This window comes from Dromaius novaehollandiae, chromosome W (assembly GCF_036370855.1).
Source record: "Dromaius novaehollandiae isolate bDroNov1 chromosome W, bDroNov1.hap1, whole genome shotgun sequence".
NCBI lineage: Eukaryota > Metazoa > Chordata > Aves > Casuariiformes > Dromaiidae > Dromaius > Dromaius novaehollandiae.
Window position 1 is genome coordinate 34,581,714 of NC_088130.1, and position 19,223 is coordinate 34,600,936.

The 19,223-nt window shown below is 37.8% G+C and overlaps 1 long non-coding RNA gene across 9 annotated transcripts in view; it reads right to left on the reverse strand.

Moving 5' to 3' along the window:
* Window positions 1-19,223, reverse strand: part of LOC112980283 (uncharacterized) — a 490,482-nt gene that overhangs the window by 443,928 nt on the left and 27,331 nt on the right. For 8 of the 9 annotated variants that reach the window (XR_010385782.1, XR_010385783.1, XR_010385781.1 and 5 more), the window contains exons 4-5: window positions 15,881-15,987; window positions 15,304-15,372 (exon numbers count right to left, since the gene is read on the reverse strand). This is a non-coding gene — a long non-coding RNA (uncharacterized LOC112980283). Of the gene's footprint in view, window positions 1-15,303; window positions 15,373-15,880; window positions 15,988-18,643; window positions 18,765-19,223 lie in introns of all 9 variants that reach the window. The other variant, XR_010385785.1, reaches the window with a different exon arrangement.

Below are 19,223 nucleotides of genomic sequence, written 5' to 3' on the forward strand. Positions count from 1 at the left end.
TTATTGCAAATTGTGTCACAGTCAAAGTGCTTTTCCCAGTGAATTATTCATGAAAATCACTTCATCAGATAGAGCACCTGCTGAGAAGGTTTTGCTTTGCATATTAACATAGAGGCAACAAGCCTTGCAATTGAACCATCAATATCAAAATTCATTTTGCTTAGATAATCTCTTATAGTGCACCACATTGAAGGTAATGACAAATATGTGTTTGCATTTTGGGGGGTATTTTAAAATTTTAATTAAAACTGGAAAAGGTCATATCCTGAAATCATGGACAATTGTGGTGGGCGATTTGCTGAGATCTAACTATTAATGAACTTTGCCCTTTATCTTGGTCAGTACATCTAGGGCTTTAACTTGTATCTCATTATTTTATAGATATCACTTCATTTCTTCTCAGAAAGCTGTGTGTATAAAAGAGTGAATGTGGCTGACAGTATTTTGTCTGATGTTGAGGCTGCTTTATACCCTGTTACTCTGATGTACCAGTCTGGTCCTGGTAGTTCTTTTATGCAAGCGGAATGCAGATAAAATTCTCTAATACTATGAAAATAAAGATTTTATATGAATAGATTTTTTGATAACTTTTTTGTTCTGTTTCTTACAGTTGTAGTCAATTTCCAACATACCTTTCATCCAGAAGTTGTATAACCATCCTTTTTATAATCATTAACTGAATAATTTTAATTCTTAAAAAAGAATATTATTTGGAAAAATCCTATCATCTTTCTTCTGCTTTTTTTGTTATTCCTTCTTTGGGTGGTGCTGATACCCAGCTCTGTCCTTGTCAAGTATTTAGCAAGATACCTGCCTCAGTTTTCTTCTGTAGCAAGATGATGTTTTACACTCACTTTTCTAAAAGGCTTATAACCAGTAACCTCTGTAGAGAATACTAATTAATGTTAGTATCCTTTCTTCTCTAATAAGTCTGTAAGACAAATTTTTCAGGCTAAAAATAGTTTGTAAAACCTTTCTGTTGTTACACAATGTCTTACAACATGTGCTTTTCTTTGGCTGCCAGTCAAAGAAAAGAAGAAAAAAAAAAGAAGAAACGAAACTGCCCCTCCCTGGCAGTCCCTTCATGGCTCTGTGGCATGGTTTGGTGGCCCATCAGATGTGCCAAGTCAGCATTTGTGATGCTCTGGAGTAAAGCGTACCACTGGAATGACCTGGATTAAAAAACTAAAACCAAAAAATCCCTCCCCCTACAAAGGTACTCCTTAATTTATTTTAGTGCTCTGGATCACTTCCATGATTGACTGGGGGTTGTGTTGTAAACCAGTGGTATTGGAGCAACCTGAGGAAGCAGTGAACTGGTTTAGAAGTGAGGATGGCTAAGGGATGTCTAAAGCCACCTTCACTATTGAAGAAAACGCACTGCGAACCAATGTCATCATTCATGTCTAGCCTTCTTAGGGTTATTAGACAAGGCCTGGATCCTCATACCTTGGTATAGAGCATAACTCTGGTGATATGTAAACAGTCTTTTGTTAATGAATTGTGTTAAGTAATGCTTTTTTATTTAAGCATGTAATTATTAATATGTAAATTATAAATGCAGTTTGCTTAATGGCAAAGCATGATTTGTTTATGTATTACATTGTGTTTGGACTGCAGGTAAATATAGAATGTCAAATTAAGTCAAACCTAAAAACTAAAAACCAGCTAAAAGGTTACAGTTATCACAGTCACAAGTAGCGATATAGCCATAATTATGCCCTAAAAATTGATTAAAGATCATATTTATTTAACTTGACAGTTATGCAACCTTAACTTCAGTCGTGCAACAAAATAGTTTCTTGTTGGTTTAATAAGATTAAGAATAAACCCTAGCTACAGGAGTTACTTGTCTTTGAGTGTAGTAGATGGCTGATTTGAGTATACTTCGTTTGTCTTTTACTTATTTTTTTTCGTTTTGTTTCGAACTACAGTAGATGGCCTCAACTGGGTTAGGGGAAAAAAAGTAGAAATAATTGAACTAACAGGAATTGATATTGGTTGGGAAGCAAGCGTCTTGCAAATTCTGCTATGGTATTAATAAAAGTAAGCTTGATTTGCCTAATCTCTTCCTGCCTGTTGGGTAATAGGAAGTGATTATCTTGTGGGGAGGATGCTTTTAGTATTTAGCATGTAGCAGCATAGAACCTTTGTTTGTTACTCCTTGTGCTTTCAGTATGCCACACATTTGGTTTATAATCTTACATTCTCTTTTGCACAGGCTCACTAGCAAGGAGGAAACTCACACTCCTAATACAATCTCACCTTCCCCCCATTCCAGTCCTTGAAAAAAGGCATGTTTGTCCATGGAGGACAGTGGCTTTCTTGCTGTGCTGCTGGCTTGCACCAGTTGAAAGGTTACTCCAGCTGTGTAAAGAGCCACTTCATTTCCTGATGCCACGAACATGTAGCACAGCTAATAAGGGACCAAGGTGGACAGGGCTGTAAGTTCTCTCTTATGTTCTGAGCTCCTGGGTTGGTGAAGCACTAATTAGCAGTCAAACCTCAGTGTCTGCTGCAAGAGATCTGTGGGGTTCTTTTATTTTATTTTTTTTAATTTATTGATGCACAAAATCAGGCTGTATCTAGCAAAAACCCTGGAAGATTTGGAGAGAAGCAGGATCCAGAAAGATTAAAACTTTGGGTCTGTGCATGGGTTATTGAAAGACTGAAGCAATTCTTTCCTGTAGACTTCCATGTGGAAGGAATTCAGTACAGAAATTACCTTTTGTTTGTGAATGCTGCTTTCTGCCTTTTCTTTTGTCTTTATTTTTTTTACTGGTAAGACTAGCCATCAGGAATCCCAGACCCGGAGACCAGGGAGAAGGTCTGGAGAAAGGAAGACTCTCTCTCATGGTGGAGGAGGATCAGGTTAAGGATCACTTAAGCAAACTGGACATACACAAGTCGATGGGCCTTGATGGATACAAGTGGGTGTGAATCCACGAGTGTGGTGGGAGGTGATGTCCTTGCAAGGCCACTCTTAATCATCCTTGAAAGGTCATGGCGACCAGGAGAGGTGCCTGAGGACTGGAAGAAAGCAAATGTCACTCCAACCTTCAAAAAGGGAAAGAAGGAGGACCCAGTCAGCCTCACCTTGATCCCTGGAAAGCTAATGGAGCAGCTAATCCTGAATACCATTTCCAAGCACTTGAAGGACAAGAAGGTGATCAGGAGTAGTCAACATGGATTCACAGAGGGGAAATCATGCTTAACCAACCTGATAGCCTTCTACGATAGAACGACTGGCTGGATACAGACGGGAGAGCAGTGGATGTTGTCTACCTCGACTTCAGTAAAGCTTTTGGCACTGTCTCTCATAACATCCTCATGGACAGGCTGAAGAAGTGCGGGCTAGATGAGTGGACTGTGAGGTAGATTGAGAACTGGCTGACTGGCAGAGCTCAGAGGGTTGTGATTAGTGGCGCGGAGTCTAGTTGGAGGCCAGTCAATAGTGGTTTCCACCAGGGGTCAAAACTGGGGCCAGTACTGTTCAACTTATTCATCAGTGACCTGGATGATGGGACAGAGTGCTCCCTCAGCAAGTTTGCTGATGATACAAAACTGGGAGGAGTGGCTGCTACACCCGAGAGCTGTGCTGCCATTCAGAGGGACTTCCAAGGGCTGGAGAGATGGGCAGAGGGGGAACCTCATGCAGTTCAATAAAGGGAAGTGCAGGGTCTTGCACCTGGGGAGGAATAATCCCGTGCACCAGTACAGGCTGGGGGCTGGCCTGCTGGAGGGCAGCTCTGCAGAGAAGGACCTGGGAGTCCTGGTGGCCAACAAGTTGACCATGAGCCAGCAATGTGCCCTTGCGGCCAAGAAGGCCAATGGTATCCTGGGCTTCCTGAGGAAGAGCGTTACCAGCAGGTGAAGGGAGGTGATCCTTCCCTCTGCTCAGCCCTGCTGAGGCATGTCCGGAGTGCTGGGTCCAGTTCTGGGCTCCCCAGTATGAGAGAGACATGGAGCTACTGGAGCAAGTCCAGCACAGGGCCACAAAGATGATCAAAGGACTGGAGCATCTCTCATACCAGGACAGGCTGAGAGAGCTGGGACTGTTCAGCCTGGAGAAGAGGAGGCTCAGGGGCATCTTATCACTGTGTATAAACATCAGATGGGGTGGAGGAGTAAAGAAGATAGAGCCAGACTCTCCTCAGTGGTGCCCAGTGATAGGACGAGAGGCCATGGGCACAAACTGAAATACAGAAAACCCCATATAAGCCTAAGAAAAAAAACTTTTCACTTGTGAGGGTGATCAAACACCGGGACAGATTTGCCAGGACAGGCTGTGGAGTCTCCAACCCTGGAGATATTCAGAACCTGACTGGGCACAGTCCTGAGCAACCTGCTCAGTGACCCTGCTCTGAGCCAGGGGCTGGCCAAGAGGATCTCCAGGGGCTGGCCCTTCCAACCTCAGCTGTTCTCTGATTCTGTGCCCCCCACCCCCACACTTAGATGAGCTATTGAGAGTACAGGAGTGATTTGGGAAGGAGAACATTGTTGTTGTTATTTAAAGAAAAAAGAAAAGGTAGGAAAAAAAATCCTGGTCTCGTTTCAACTCTATTTATGCTGTAGGGGTAGTGTGCATCTGCACTTCATTACACTGCACAGCAAACAAACATCCTAACACTAAAGCATTTCATATTCCTAATGTAATGACACACAATTACTTAAAACAAGCACATGATACCAGTAAGTAATAAGAGAATTTAGTGATATTTCACTTAACAAATAATTTCCATACTGTAGGTGGACTGTCAGTACAATCTTAAGATTATGTTCTCAGTTGCTTGTATATTTGCCAAACTTTAATCACTTGGGCTTAGGTTTTTCATGCTGGTTGCATGCCTCAGGCAAAATATATAACATACTTTTCAGCCAAAATTGTTCAGCTGTCTCCAAAATCAGGTCAGGCAAAAATATGTCCCCTGGAAGCAGAGAATTCAAATTTGGCAAGAAATGTCCTTTTCTTAGGGATTTGTTCTTTTCATCTCAGCAAAAAACTACACAGATTCAAGTAAAGGACAACTGCTCAGTTTCACGTTAAAATATCTGCAATATTATCCTTGTTTCCCAACTCCTGGTGCTGTTCATACTTTTTTTTTTTAATCATTCTCAGTTAGTGACCCTGTGTGAGCTCAGGGTTAAGGGGTTAAATAGGGCTGTTTGTATAACTGTAGTGCATGGCTATATAGGGCCAAAGGCAGATACACGCTAGAGTCCAATCTCCCCTGCTAATGCCCAGAAAGCATCACATATCCCTGCTCCTAACAAACGCACAGAAATTCATTCAAAGGAAAACAGAAGCAGCAAATTAAAACAAAGACATCAATCGGTGAGTTCAGGCAATAACAAGGGGATGAAAAAAGACACTAGAAGAGGTGCAGAAAAGACCAGAGATCTCAGAAAGTGTGGTACAGTTCTGCCAAAGAAATTAGAATTTTTTTGACTTGTAACAGGCTTGACAGAGTATTTGAAAACAGCATTGAATACAGTAGAATCATCATGAACTATGTGGAAAAGCTGAGTAAAGCATGATTCCTTAGTTTTCCTAAACACAGGTGTTAAATGAAATATCATATAGAAAACTGGAAACAAAATATATGTAAGTTGTGAAGTTCATGGATGACAGGTCTTTTGAAGAAGATTGCACACAGCAGATGAAATCTTTCAGTTCAAGTCCCTAATAGCTTTCTGGAATCCAGGGTGAACGTTTCACAGGAAGGATCACTTTATCACGTCTGTTTCTCATATTCTTTCCTTAAGCTTCCCCCAGAGTTCACTACAAGGAACAAGAGGCTGAATTCACCAACCGCATACACTTCTCACTAGAATGGAGGAGCTCAGACTCTAAGCAGTAAATAGGGCAAGGGCTGGGACCAACAGGGCAGTACAGCTAGGATGGAAAGCCTGAAAGGTAAACCATACACACAGAAGAATGTGGGCAACTGCTGGAGAGATGGGCAATCAAAGATAGCAGTGGTATGCAGATATGATTAGCTTAACTATGGGGAAACCTGTAATAGCTGAAGAAAGTGTCAGACACAAATACAGAAAACAGAACTGAAAAGAAAACTGGATCCTGGTAAGGGATAGGGGAGAGGGAGGGAGGAAGACATCTGGTAAGAAATCAAGTGACAACCATAGCTTGCTAAGCCAAGAGCAAAAAGACTGAGAGAAGCTAGGACTAGAAACAGGGAAAACAAAATGGGCCAATGCAGCCAAATCCTTGGGAAAGAAACAAGGCAGTGAGTGCCCCGTTGCACACATTTCTGTCCCCTAGAAATGAACTGAAGATTCAAACAAAATGTACTGGGCAAAGTACCATCTATTTCTGGTATCTGCTAATACAAAAAAAATGACAATTTTTTCCATCAACCCAACTGGCAGAAGCCTGTTTGATTGATAAAATACTCGCTTATTCTAAACCTCCGTAATTCTTTTAAATGTTTTAACAAGATAGATCTCACTGCAGTAGCACACCAGGTGCACGTTAATTGACAGGGGGTCAGGAAAGAGGGATGTTATCAGCAGTATCCTCCTGGTTAAGGACATGCTTTGTCTAAGGATAGATGTAACGTCGGCTCAGTATTAGTTCCTAGACCATTCTAAGCCTATTCAACTGACATCTCATAAGATGGGAATGAAAGAAGTTGTCAATACAGATTAAAAAATGGTGCAGCAACAGTTTCTTCAAACACACAACTGTGTGTATTCCACTGTAGAGAGCAAACCGTTTGTCAGTAATTTAATTTGCACAGGTGGGTCAGATGGAGTGGTCAGTTTACTGGAATACTACTCTAGTAAACATGGTAGTGCCTCCCCCCCCACCTTTGCTTGCCAAACTCTTTGTACCAGCTGTGCATGCTGTCTCCCTATTCAGCAGAATAGCTGAATGATACAGGCTTATCCTACGTAAGGATGGTGTGCTTGTTTGTTCTGAATGCACATTATAGTAGACAACTCATGGAAAACTTTAATTTGAAAGCTGAGTTTTTCATGAACATCTTAAAAACAAAGAATAAAAGTGAAAACTTACATAACAGCTGCTATGATTAATCTAAGCACAGCTTTTCATTTCTAGCCTGTTTCTTTTTACTTGGAGGGGGAAGGACAGAACAATTAAAGCAAAAAATCATAGAGGTCAATGGAAGATAAATTAGCACAGCTGAAGATATGTTTGTACTAATAGGCTTTGAGATGTATGTGTTTTCTGATTAGAGTTTGCTTCGGAAAAGAAAATCAGAAGTAAGTTTAAAGCTTTAAAATGTGTGTGTGGATAATTATAGGCAAAAATTAAAAAGACAATACTAAATACATATACAAACACACTGAATTTTTTTTATGAAAAGTGATTGGCACTGGACATTTTTGTAGCAAATGTGACCGATTGCCAACGATTCTGCTACAGTTATTACAAGCAATTAAATATTATGCCAAGTTCTCAAGGCACATAGCCTTATTAAGGATGATGGCAACACTGCAATTTTAACACTCGAATACTTGCACCTGACCCCTCAATTAACCTACTGCCCATAGCCTACATTAAAAAAAACCTCACACATGAACACCATATGCATCTGTACATTTCTTAATATACAGCAAATTAGTTCTGAATGGGCAGTTTTAAAGGTGGACACATGGCACATTTGTGTCTCTTGGTGAGAAATCAATTTCTCTCATAGGCGCAGCTGAGCTACAAAATTAACAATTAACAAACATATCTCCAGCTTTATGTCCACACAGATAAAGAAAACAAGCTGAATTGTTTGCAGCTTTTATCTTTGTCTAGAAACCTTAAAAGAATGTTTTTAGAATAGAGCAGGTTTAATTCCCGTATTTTTCCAGATAAAATAGCAATCTCCACTTTAACAGAATTTATACTTAATTTATGCTGTTTTTGAGGCTCTGCTTTAGACAAGTCTGTTAGGACAACTGAAAAGACCAATATGTGTTCAATAGTAAAGACAGGTCATCTTAGTCTAGGCAAAGCTTTTCTCGAAATTAATAAATACCCTGATCTGCAGAAGCTCTGAGTACAAAAAGATACTGTACTGCTTTGTATATTCTCGTACACCACAATACCTTTACCTCTACTGCAACAGCCAGAACTCCAAATGTAACTCCATATGTTAGGAAGAGCTTTTCTGAAATCAATTCTAATGGCTTTGAACATAACTGTAATCAGACTTTGTTAAAAACTTTTGGTATGTACTGTGCACACTATGGCTATGGGGCATGTGTAATTGAACATTATATAATAAAGCAAAATGGATCTTTGTGCTAGGCACTAGACTCCATGCCCTACTCTGACAGAATCAGCTCCAAAGAGGAGTAAGGTCTTTTTTGCAGTCATTTTTAAACAAAGTCCACCCACAATGTTAACACCTTAGCAGTTCAAAATGAATAATACGGGCATGCCCCTTCCTTCCCTCCCTCCCCCCGCCAAAACTAATAAGGCCACATAATGTAATTTCTTTTCCTGTTTTCTGCTCCCTTTGAAAGATATCTACATATGTTTTGCCTATACCTGAACAAGCAACAAGTCACCCAACTTCAGGGAGCACTGGGTGTGGGCCAAGGACAGGCGAAGCTATGGTTACCAGGCCCATGCCCAATTTTCCACCTGACTTACCACATACAATCCATGATGAGGTTTGTGAGAATCAAGCACATATCACGTGAAAGATGACTAAGTAATACAACCAAATACCGTCTCCGTTATGAAACGGACAATTGTACAAATTAGCAAAATAACAGAGCCAGCAAGAAGCAGTGAAATAACCTTAAGGAGGGAAGCGTACTTGTGCCTGTACTATTCAACATCTGTAGAAATGTATGACCAATCCATTTCATCACGCAGGCACTTTTATCTGTATGGACAATTTCTGCACCACTGTCCAAACCAACAAATTTCATGCAAACAATTCATCACAGCACTCACTGAGTTCTCATTTCACATTAACTGAACTAAACATCAGTTAATCTCATTCACCTCCAGAATCACAAAGCTAAAAACTACTGAGTATAATTTTGAATGAAAGCTCCACCTATTCCACCAATTGCTGGAACCAGTTATACCAGTGACACTTGATCACACACACTTTCCTTTACAAAACATCAGGAGACAAAGCATAAGGTTAGTGCAAGGAAGCGCATAAATTTAAAATTAGCAGCTGAATGTAACACATCTCGCATAAGGAAGGTAAGCGCATACAAAGAAGCAATACACTGTGTTGAATTAAAGTTCTTGATGCATTACTAAATGACTCTAGGTAAATTAACGTTTACCTAACATAAACTTGTACTTGTTTGTCTGTCTGATAGGGGAATTCTGACATCAGCAGAGCAACTGCAATTAAAAGAGGATGTGCATATCCACTATAAGGATGCATCACAGCAGTTCAAGACATAGCCAACCTGGAGATATTTTATTTCTAAATAAAAGTCGACAGGATAAAATCTTATGCATAAATGAGTCTATTCTCATGATACAGACACATGTGGAAGTGAGGAAACAGATGAAAAATAACTGGTTTGTGTGCTCTTCAACAGGCTTTTGAACACAAGACTTAGGGCTGCAGATCGGGCCATAAGCTGAGCTCAGTTTTGGAAATCAGTGTAGCTATGGTGGAAGGCTACAAGAAGATGGTCTCATATTTATTATTTTAGTCCTCAAAGCCATGCCATTCCTGTATGAAGCCTTACCCCAGTACACCTCCTAATTTTATATCGAGATTTATAAAAAAGTTCTCTCATTTTGTGCCAGTCATTAATGAAAATGCAATCAGTCCAAGACCAGCCTCTTAATAACAGAGGGTACTAAAAAACACCCTCTAACTTGGTATTTCTAGTTCATTTGTCCTTTGCCATCTCTGCATTTGCTATTTCTTTACTCACCTAGTAATTATTCTTCTAAAAGATCTTTTCCAGTTAAAGGATTAACCTCCCCTGTGGCATTGTAATTCCCCACATTTCTCTAAAACTGATGCATCACTTCTAAAAACACCTTCTCTGTCTAGAAATATGGATTTTAAATAAAGAAGGTTAAATATTGTTTATTTTAAGGTGAGTAATGTGTATTATTTTAGATTCTACCTAAACAATTGGACAGAGATTTCTTTTCAAAAATTTGCTCAGGAAAGAAGAAAAAAAACTTCCATACTATTGAATTCAGATTAATAAAGTTCCAAATAATCATCCCTTCTACTCCTGTATCTATAATAAGGTAGAAGCATTTACTATTCCATGGTCATATGATACTACTTCTCACTTCAATGCAAGGATCCATTAGGTTTTTAATAAACCTCTCAAGTGTCAGTTTCTTGAGAACACTGGAACAACAGAATGCCAATTACAGCACATTAGTGTTCTGAGTTTTACTGCTTTCGTTATTTCCATTTCTAAACCCTCATTATCCTCCTTCCTGGAAGCTGAGGCAGAGTATTTCATTCCCAAGCCAATCTAGATTATCTTCAATCTCCATTTCAGCCTCACTACATGCAGCCCATTTTTTTCCTTACTCTTTTAAACTAAATGGCTGAAAAATACTTTGCTATTTGCTTTCATTCCTAACACAGTACACTTGACAATTAGCACCTCACCTCTAAATTTGAATTCTTTCATTGTTCATTGATTTCTTCCTCCCCACACCCACGTTCCCAGTATTTGTTTGGACGTCAGTATTCTTCTGACGCATTCGGAGTCATTTCAAATTACCTTGCTTCAAAAAAATTTCCATCTGGAATTTTAAGTCTTCCTTCCATTTGATTATCTGGGCTCCACAGCATAGCTGTCTTCCTAAATCCTTAATTTCTCAGTGTTCGCCCTTTCAAAATCAAGAACATTAAAGACGTATTTCTGCTTACCAATCTAAGTCAAATCAAATGAATATAGGACTACAGGACCTAAAACTATTCTGCTTTTCCATGATATTCTCCTTATTCCCTAAAATCAAGTTAGTCATCTACAAAAAAATTAATTAATGAAGATATCGGTTAAATGTTAATCAGTATCTAAGTTCTAACATGACTACTAGCAATTTTTGCCCATATCTGGAAAGCTAAAATTTCCCATAATACTGGAGGGAATAGTGCTATTCTCTCCAATGTAGCGAGATCTGGCAAATCTGGCCCAACAGATTTACAGTTTCCAAAAACTACCCCATGAAAACCTCCTCACTATCTCTTCCTAGACTCTACTGAATGCACGGTGCCACATTATGACCATACATTTTAGCTTTATTTCTATTTTCCTCAAAAATCATCCTACATGTCTGTCATTATTTCTGTTTGTTAACCTGTATTCAAGCAATTCAGGCTCCTCTATCTTGTTATTAGACCACCTGTATTACCACACAAACACTTCAGTAGTGCTCTGCTGACCACAACCGATTAACAATACAATCCGTTCTTAGTGAAATTACTTATCTATTACTATTATAAATACTTGTAATTTCCCTTTCCCTTGCTGTTTCTCCTGTTCCCCTTTTTTACTGCATCACTTGCTACTTGCTCATATTGTTCTATTCTTACGTACTCAACTTAGGTTAAAAGATGCCATCACTTCTTCCAAAGCTTCATTTCTGACTTAGTTTCCTGTCCCCACCCCAGGCGACAAGGAATCTAACTACTGAAGACATTTTTTTCTATAAATGCCTCTCACTACTTAAGCATCTTAAAATCATTCTCCTAACATGTATTCCTGTGCCCTTTGCCTGTCTTACTTTGCCATGCTTTCCCCACCGTTTTTTTTTTTTAAAGGGGGATTGAAACAATTCCGCCCATATATCCCCTGTACCCTTATTACCATAAGCATCTTTCCTAATTTTGTGCAATTAACCATTAAAGCAGAAAATTGTCATTTATCCCAAGCACCAGTGTCCATGAAAAAATGTATCTATGGGTAGTGATACACTGCTTACAGGGTGGTACAGAAATAAGCTGTTTTTCCATAACTACCTTAGCACCTCTCCAGCCACCCCCCCCCCCCAAAAAAAACACATGCTTTTCTATTTAACTGGAGCTGTGCCAGGATAAAGACAACTTCCTTCTGAAGAAGTGGTGACTTGGAGGTCTTTCAAAACAGTGGTGCATCACGTCTTTCAGTTAATAATATTTATAACATCAACAATAATAATAGCAATAATTTAGTCAAATAGTATATACTATATTTTTGGTCCCTAAGCAAATGTCTCAGTCAATGCATGGAAAGCCAATATATGATAGAAGACAGATATGACCTCCATGCTTTTCAGGTTTTACCTTTTTCTAGTTAAATGTCTGTATCAACTTCGATGGTCTGAGTGCTACATTTAGTACAATTCACCTCCCCCAAATTTCATTTTTTTCTAGTCCAGCTTTCAAGCTGCTTTCAGCAAAGCATTAAAGATAACACAATTTCATGAATTTAAAATTAGTCAAGCTGATCCTCACGACATTCTGTACTGTTCTTACATACAAATTGAAAAACGTGAATTTTATGAGTCTCATGTTGAAGTACTTAATTACAGGATGAAATCATACTGAAACCTGTCTAAAGCACTTAGCATTGCTTGAGGGTAGAGGAGAATCACTTCATCTCTTTAAGTGGGTTATCAGAGTTCAAATAAGTTTTTTAAAGATATTTTTACGTAATATAAAACGCATTGTTTTATTAAACTATATTACAGTTCATAGTAGGGGGAAAAAAAAAAAAAGATCTTCATCCACTTCAGCACTGTTTACTGGGAAACAAAATGTCACACTATGGCCATTATATGAAATTTCATTATTTTATCAGGTGTAGTAGCCACCCAGTGGCTACTCAGTACTCAGAGTTTCACTGATGCCCCTTGAGTTAAATACTTATATTATGGGAAATGAGGAACTAAAGACATCAGTATTTCTTCTTTTCCAGTAGGCTTAAACATTTTGAAAAAAGGCCAAAGGTATGAATATAGGTCTTTTTTTTTTTTTTAATTTGGCCATTATTGGATTTTTTTAGGTTTTGGTCTGGGTTGTTGCTTTCTATTTTTAATTTATAAATTAAAAAAAAAAAAAAAAAAACCTAGACAGATACTAGCCCTGAGCTTGAGTGTCTCTAGCTTTTCTTGTGAAACATGCAGTAAGAGATTGTTAATATAAATACAAAAGCAGTTATAAACAAATCACCTTTTAAAAATAACCTTTTATAAAGGATACAGTGGGAACAGGTATTTTGGGGGAAACTGGGACTACATACTGTATAAAAAGGTCTGTACTTAAAGATAGGAACGACAGGAAGAGATGAATACCAGGAAAAAGGACTGTATTACCTATTGAACCATATATTTTCAGAGTGAAGAAAAACTGTTAACTCTTTGCGTAACAGAAGTTTAGTAGTTACCAATGCCCACTTCTGCACATATTCATTGAATTTACCCAAATCCCAGATAACATTGAATCTAAAATAACTCAGTAAATTCTTTCTTTTTTTCACTACATTATCTTCAATATTTTAAGTTTGAAGTCATGACAGCATCTCTTTCAAATCCTTTGACTGATTTGGAGAGCTTACGACGCATGCTGACGACAGGATATGCTAACATCTTAATGCAGTTTTGGGAAATACCAAAATGGATTGTATTCCATTTATATTCCATTTTAAAAACTGTTTTTAAGGGAGTTTGTTTTTATTCTGACTTATTTTGCTTTCAGCTACCTAGCAAATCAGAACAAGTGTGTTTTCCAATGATAAATCACTTGTTTAGACAGCTTATATGTTCTTTTCACCATGTGGGAACAGTAAATCACCAGACCAAGGTAAGCAACACAGATACAACGCACATTTACCATGTGGTAGATGCAAGTACCTGAGTAGTTAAGTTAGATTTTCATCATCTCAGTGCCCACATGCATACGTTTTCCCCCTTGTAAATACAAAGGAGTTTATTCATCTTTTAATGGGAGGCAAAAACACCCATAATTATCTTGCACTGCTACAAAGTAGGAAAAAATGCACCAAATAATTCACTTGTCAGCTTGCTGTGTGAGCTGAATCTAAATCTGAATACATGAGGAAGGAATGACATTACCTTGGATTTGGGTAGTATGGTACAATTATAAATCCCACTAAACGCCCAATCTGGCCCTTGGATTTATTTTTATTATCGATCTACGAGTGAGAGAGAATCCAGCCCAGATCTCCAAACTCAGATCTAACTGGCAGTGTTGGCAAAAACTAGTTTCTCATAAATCCCTTCTAAGAAAACAGTGACTATAACTTCCTGACAATCAGAAGAGTACGTTATACATGTACATGCACTTAGAAATTATTTTAAGATACAAATCTTTTGCCCCATTTGTTCAGTGTTTTGGGAACTAGTCTCCTTTTTTAAAAATCTAGGACCCCCCCCCAAAAAAATAATCTATTAGTGGATGTTAAAATTATCAATGGATTTAGACAAACTGCACTGTTTGATGCTTGCGATCTTTACTATAAGAAATTAGAGAAGCTGCTCAACAGTTTTCAAATCTTGCAGTAAGGGAAGGGAAATTTCTTCCATGGCCCATTTGGGTATCCCTGTGCGTAGGTGCCAAGGAAGGGCTGCATGCCTGAAAGCTTGTCTGCTTTTGCAACTATATCAATTTAGCTAGAACAGTTACTCTATCCCCTTAAAAGTTTTGTGTTGGAGATACCCTAAAACATTCACACCCTCAACAATATTAGTACTTTTTAGAGACCTTGATATTTAAAAAAGAGAATATATACAACCACAGAGAAATATAAATAATAAAATTCAGTTAGGATAGCCAGAAGCAGAAACTTCTTCATCCAGCTTCTTCCCCGTCTTGATCTTCTAAATATCCTACTGAAAATGCCTCTCTGCATTTTAAGTTCATACTTTAATAAGGTCTACACATATAAGGAAAGTTTCAATAACGAGGAAAATCTTTGCAAAATTTACAAAGTATATCAAATATAAATGCCCTTCCCTGAAAAATGAAGCTGTTTATCAGCAGAGGAGAAATGACAGATCACAACAGATAGCAAGGAACCGACATGCCTCTTTGTTACAAATGGACTGTACCAACTTCCGCTCTGTGTACATACTCATGTTGGAAGAGGTGCCCTTTTGTTGCTGCAGTTCCCCCCAGCTTTTGCTGTATTTTGGGACCATAAGATGTGGAAACCACAGCAGTGCACTCCCATTTCAATTTAAAGAACGCCGCCCTTTGATGCTCCTGTGCATCAAATAGCTTTAGGAATGATTCCTTGAAATGTAAGCTTTTGTAATTTTTTCCTTTATTTTCATATTATTACCTGCCTCTCCAACTGCTTTACCTGTGTTTTCAGAAGACTGACACATCTTTCATCAAAACTTTCACTCCTTATTTCTTCTTACAGTGATTTCTAGGAAACAAAATACAGTGCTAAATATTAATTAAAAAAAATCATAAGCTGACCATTAATCTAATTATTTTACATCTTTGACCAAAGTTTAGAATTTCTGTTTGAACTGAGGCTGACAAGCATGTTCTGTGCTAAAGACAGGAATATACAGTCAGGAGACGGCTGCATCTTCATTGACAACCCTACACGGTCAAGTATTACCACTTCCATACTACCATGTCCACTTTTTGCAAGTGCCAAGCTGAAGAAGTGACCCAGGTGAAGCCTTTAGCAACACCCATTTATTCTGCTTCTTTCTAGAAAGCAAAGAGAAAGCCAGCCACTGTCTGCTTGTTCTCCTTTTCATCACACTTCTTGCTTGCTTGGTTTCTTCTCCCCCTCTCCCCCCAAATATTTGCCTCAACTTTAAACTGACCCTTGTATATATGCCCCTTGCTCTCTGTTGAAGGTGTAGCTACTTTTACTGGTTCCTGAAGTAAAATGAGACCGTAAGAGTGCTACCACCAACCTGTTTATAAACTTTCTCGGTTCCTAAAGTCGTAGTGCCCTTTCTTTTGTCCAAATAGATCATTAGTAGTAGCCGGAACCATCAGATTCTGTTTGAGAATGTTGCTGCTATTAAATTAAAAACAAAAAATAAAAAACACACATTCATTTTCATAGATTATCAATTTTACACTAAATCTTAAAAAACATGTTATTTTCTCCTAAGCTAAATATTTTTATGTTAAATCCAATAGCCCATGTCTTCAGAACTAACATTGAAACGTCTGACTCCATAGCTGAAGCTGGAAAGGGAAAGACCAGTGACATATTTGCCCCCTTAACTTCAGAGATGTGGTTTCTCTACACCATTCATGCAGCAGCTGTTTGGCTGTAACATAGCTATGTTAATCAGTGCTGTATTCAATAATGTCTTGTTTCTTCAGGGAGCCTGGTAGCTAAAAAACACTGGTATTTTTTTCAGTCATACAGACATTAAACTGTTAATGAATACAGTTTAATCAACTTCATTAATGAAGTATTTTGTATCAAATTAAGTGATCTAATTAATTTAACCCATGCTTTCTGCTTAGATACTTCATAAATGAGTGAAGTGTATGTAGAGTGGGAAACTGGTGTGAATCCACTTCCAATGCCCAGGTTCCAGACCTGAGGAACCACAAAGTGAATTGAGGCAACTCTGCAACCTCTCCAAACAGTCCACAAAACTGTCTATATAATCTTCTCACAGGACGTACCCAAACAGCATTACCTGTTTTTCGAAAAAGCATTGCTAGGCCAACAGGTTATTTTTTAAAAAAAAAACACAAGTTCCAGAATGTTTGCAGCCTATAATTCACCATATAAAGTTACACTCAGGTTGACAGGCTGATATACTGAATACCTTCTCCATAGCAGACTACAGACCGCACACAAAGAGTTAATGAAAACACTTTAATTTCCTCACACCTTCTCACTGCTGGGTGGAGTAAGGCAGTCACTAACATGTCTATCTTTGCTCAGTCTCTTAATGTGAAACTATTTACTTTCAGTGACTTACATCTGATCTTAATCAATCTTTTGAGTTCTACCTTCTATCAAATTCAGATATGCCATCATATTATTGATAACATGTGCATAATGCCTTCATCCATTTTAACTGTCTCTCAGTATGCATCAGTTTCTATATCATTTAATCTAGGACCAGCATCTATACATATTAGCTAACAGTAGACTTCATTTGAATTCATCTTTGTTTTTATTTTTGTAAGATGTCAGTAGTAGCAGTAATGTCTAATACAAGATGTCACATAATAAAACAGCTGTGCAAGGACTGACAGGTAATTATTCACTGCTTTAACTGATATTGTAATAGAATTATCACAAATATTTCAAGTCTATCTTAGAAAAAAGCCTGAAATCCTCCCATAATTAAATTTCTAAAATAAATTACTATGTCAGCAATACTTGTTTCACAGGAGCTTCAAAGCTAAATGATTTTCTGAAAAAGTGAGCTATTTAAAAAACTATGTTCTGTTAAATATTTTCTGACAAGCTCTAAAATAAGCCCTCTCTACTGTGCCATTCCTTTAAATCCCTGAACCAGCACTAGCTAGAATTTGTGATTCTTCAGATCTATGCTCAATTCCACCTGCAACACTACCAGCAGTTTTGAAGCTGTAACTTTGACTTTTCCACTGCAACATGCTTGCAACAGTGACAGGACAGGCCGTTACTCTGTACTAGGTTGTGCAGATAATGTCCTTTCCAGAATTTTTAATCATGTATAATGAGATGCAATTTATATTGGACATCAGAATCAGTAACGAAATCAATTCTCAACTTAAAGAAAGCCTGAATTTAATTGATCAAGTAGTGTGCAAACAGCATTACTCCTTTCTTTGGGAAAACAGAAGTTTTTGCTGGATCAAAAATTTCTGTTCTTCCCACCAATAGCTCTAAAGACTAACTCACTACCAGTAAATCATAAGCAATTCATAATCTACATCTTAATTCTTCCAATTCTTGCTTTAATCTCATATCTTCTTCTTGGAGATTCTGAAGCAAAAGCAGAAGTGTATTTATAAATTTGGGCAACTGAAGAGCTGTACCAAATGTAAGCAGTTGATCAGCATCAATGAAACGCCACATGAACATCCAAGGCATGTTACGTAGAAGTGTTCAACACGCACCATATTTTAGAATAAACCATTGTAATAGTGTGTGCCATTCAAAATAAACTTATAAGTGAATGAGAAATCTGGAAGAAGTGACAACTTTTATCAGAACATGCAATACAGCTGGAAGACAGATGCCATCAGGCACTAATCCAATGTTCTGGACTTTCCCTAGAAATAAGGTGAGAATGACAGTACAACAAAAACACATGTAAAATTACTCCATCCATATGTGGTTCATTTACATTTTCCTTTCAAATCACTTCTTGAAAACTACAGATATCAGTCTAACCACAAATAATGAAAGTTTTCAAAGCCATATTCTTCACAGAAACATAGGCAATACTCATGCAAACAATCAAAGAAAGATTGACTTGCAAACCTAGTAAAAGAAGTCACCTAATTTGCATGTGATCTGCTTTTAGAACTGGATCTACTGACAAAAGGCCATTCATTGAATGAAGATATATTGTGTAAAGTAACACTTAGTATTCAGACATAAAATCTTAATGATAAACAAATATCATTTGTTTTATTACTCACTTCTATAAAACCTGTTTCAATGCCAGTAAGATATCTGAAATATTTGAAATATGAAAATTAAAACTTACCACAAAAATACAACAGGAGAAAAAACACATTAATGTATTTTGAATTTTGGCCTGAAGCTTACTATGTTTTAAACTCTGAAGAGATTCCAGGGAGAACGAATTCAAAAACAGAAGCTGTCATCTGATGAAGACAATTTATTACTAGTTTAAAAGTATGCATAACAATATCAACTTCCATCACATTTTGCAAACAGAGAAAACATTTTATATTTACTCTGCAAGACAGAGATCAACCATTTTGGAAAGAAAAGCTATGAGTATGTATAATGGGAAGAATATTTGTTTAAATAACACTAGTCACTAGGACTGTGTATGCATTATACAGTAGAAAAGCCTTGTCAAGAATTTGCAGATGTTATAGAAGTCTAGATTTCTTTTCTTCCTGTGTATGAGATACAATGTAAAAATACTTTGTCTCACGCAATGGCAAAATAAAGATTTAAGACCTTTCAAACTTTGGTTTTAAGATAAAGACATTATCTAAAATACATGGTATCTGCTGACACTCAAGCAAGCCACTGGAATCTGGCAAACTAGTATGAATACATGCGTGCACCACACAGGGGTGTTGGTGTCTGGG